The sequence below is a fragment of the Ornithorhynchus anatinus genome, chromosome 5 (assembly GCF_004115215.2).
Source record: "Ornithorhynchus anatinus isolate Pmale09 chromosome 5, mOrnAna1.pri.v4, whole genome shotgun sequence".
Classification (NCBI taxonomy): domain Eukaryota; kingdom Metazoa; phylum Chordata; class Mammalia; order Monotremata; family Ornithorhynchidae; genus Ornithorhynchus; species Ornithorhynchus anatinus.
In genome coordinates, this window is record NC_041732.1 from 25,067,610 (window position 1) to 25,070,772 (window position 3,163).

Sequence of the window (3,163 nt, forward strand, 5' to 3'; positions counted from 1 at the left end):
CTTCAGCTATTTCATCCACATGTGAATGTACTGATTTCTGCATATACTTGTTGTCCTTCTCACTTGTTTTCCCTAAATATTTTTGTCTATCTCTCCCATTAGATTTAAGCTTTAGGACAGGGAATATGTGTCTCATTAATGTTGTAATGTTCCAGGCCCTTAGTACAACTCTTATTTGGTGATCAATAAATGCTACTGATTGATTGTCTAATCTCCTAGGGGAGAGAGCTGAAGGTATAAAAAGGTGAATGGAGCTAGGATACCATTATTTGAGCGCGATGTAGCTCAGTGGTAGAGCGCATGCTTTGCAAGTATGAGGCCCTGGGTTTGATCTCCGGCATCTACATCCACTTTTGTAACCCTTGGTACAGCATGACTTTACAGAAGCAGCGTGGCTTAGTGGAAAGAGCATGGGCTTGGGAGTCAGAAGTTGTGGTTTCTAATTCCAACTCTGCCACTTGTCTGCTGTGTGACCTTGGGCAAGCCACTTAACTTCTCTACAGTTGCCTCATCTGTAAAATGGAGAGTAAGACTGTGAGCCCCACATGGGACAACCTGATTACCTTGTATCTACCCCAGCGCTTAGAACTGTGCTTGGCATATAGTAAGCACTTAACAAATACCATTATTATTATTATTTGAATATGGGAATGGAAGTCAGGACTAGGGTGCAATTTGAGGGTCAGGCAAATCGATTAGAGGCTTTAGGCCTAGATGGAGGTGTTGATTTGGGGCTCTGGCTGCTCCCTCTTTCTGGGAAAGAGTTAGAGGAATCTCAGCAACCCATACCTGGTGGCCATAATTGGGGAATAGGATGTCCACTGCTGAACTCCAAAATACTAGGCATCTTTTACAAACCTGGATTTAATAGGTGAATGTTTCACTGAGAGCCTAATATAGGTTATATAAAAGAAGAGTGTCCTAAGGGATCATGAAAAAGGTCTTTGTGTAAATCCATAGAGGTTAGAGGTTTGTCTCCTGAGAAACTCCTTACTGTCTATTTAGTAGGTGCTTACTGTGGGCAGAACGCAGTACTAAGTACGGGAAAGAATACACAGGTGGGAATTAGACATGGTCTCTAATCCTCAAGGGACTTAAAATCAGGGAATATAAGTAGGGGAAGGAAGTGCAATATAGTGTATCATCATGGTGCTTGTTAATCTGGAAATGGCATTGCAAAAATATGCTGGAGACATTTATCTAATGATTCCGAGAGACAGCTTATTCAGATACCTCTGGGACCTCTCTAGGGGCAGAAAAAAAGAGTTTCAAAAGATCCATTCCATCTCCCCCATCCCTCTCTTTCCCTTCCTCTGAAACAAGTATCATCTACCTCTACCACTCACTCCAGATATTAATCAAATACCTTCCCTAGATCCTATCCTCCCCCTGTCTTTCTCATCACTGTAGACAGGACCATCATGCTCCCTGTCCCAGAAGCCCATATAATAATAATAATAATAATAATGTTGGTATTTGTTAAGCGCTTAGTATGTGCCAAGCACTGTTCTAAGCACTGGGGTAGACATAGGGGAATCAGGTTGTCCCACTTGGGGCTCACAATCTTAATCCCCATTTTACAGATGAGGGAACTGAGGCACCGAGAAGTTAAGTGACTTGCCATATAACCTTGGTGTTGTCCTAAACCCAGCTCTCATTCAATGCACATATTCAATTTTTCACCAAAGGTTTGTTCGACCTTCACAATTTCACCAAAACATGTCCTTTCCTCTCCATCCAAACTGCTACCATATTAATCCAAGCACTTATCCTATCCCACCTGGATTACTGCATCAGTCTCCTTGCTGACCTCACTGCCTCCTATTGCTCTCCCCAATGCAGTCCATACTGCACTCTGCTGCCTGGATCATTTTTCTACAAAAAGGTTCAGGATGTGTTTCCCACTCCTCAGGAACCTCCAGTGGTTGCCCATCTAACTCTGCATCAAAGAGAAATTCCTTACTATTAGCTTTAAAGGATTCAATCACCTTGCCCCTTGCTCCCTCCTACTTCACCTCACTGCTCTCCTACTATGTCTCAGCCCTCACACTTTGCTCCTCTAATGCTGACCAACTCACTGTTCCTTAATCTCATCTATCTCACTACTACCCTCTCGCTCATGTCCTGCTTCTGGCATGGTACACCCTCCTCTTCATATCCGGCAGATGATCACTTTCCCCATGTTCAAAGCTTTACTAAAAGCACATCTCATCTAAGAGGCCTTCGCTAACTAAGCCCTTGTTTCCTCTTCTCCCAGTCCCTTCTTTGTCACCCTAGGACTTGTATTTGCATACTTATTCACACCTCCCTTAGCCCCGCAGCACTTATGCACTTATCCATAATTCATTTAATTATATTAATGTCTGTATCCCCCTATGAAATGCAAGGTCACTGTGGGCAAGGAACATGTCTACCAACTCTGTTGTTTTGTACTCTTCCAAGAGGTTAGTATAGAGCTATGTATACAGTAAGCACTCAAGTAAGCTCATCCTCTAACTTTAAGCTCACTGTGGGCAGGGGATGTGTCTATTTTTATATTGTACTCTTCCAAGTGCTTACTCAGTACAGTGCTCTGCTCACAGTAAGCACTCAATAAATATGACAACTGAATAAATAGGATTGATTATTTCATTGATATTAGGTGGATGCAGTCGTGATGGCCATTTGGTGGACAGAGAGAATCTGGTTTGTTTTACCTGGTGTAGATGGACCTCATTTCAGATCCTCCCAGAGAATCTGATTCAGCTCCATCAGAATCACTGTGATAAAATTTGGCAAAGATTGATAGTAAGTCCTTTGTTACAAATTTCATTCAAAGGCATTATCCATCCTTCTTAGATGGTGAACCCTGTATGGAACAGGGACTGACCTGATTTTCTTTTATCTACCCCAGTGCTTAGCACAGAACTGAGCACCATAGGTGGACACGCCACGGGGGTGATGGATGCACCATCATATAAAGGACCCAACATGGTGGCTTTCTGGCATATTAACTTAATTTTAAGTCAGTCAGTCAATTGTATTTATTGAGTACTTACTATCTGCAGAGCACTCTACTAATCTCTTGGGAGAGTACAATATAACAATAAACAGACACATTCCCTGTCCACAGTGAGCTTTCAGTCTAGAGCGGGAGATAGACATTTATGCAAAAGTGCAGTAG

The 3,163-nt window shown here is 42.5% G+C and overlaps 1 non-coding gene across 1 annotated transcript; it reads left to right on the top strand.

Moving 5' to 3' along the window:
• Window positions 1-275: 275 nt before the first annotated feature.
• On the top strand, window positions 276-346 carry TRNAA-UGC. The gene has a single exon. It is a non-coding gene; the product is annotated as a tRNA-Ala (tRNA).
• The last annotated feature ends 2,817 nt before the right edge of the window (window positions 347-3,163 follow it).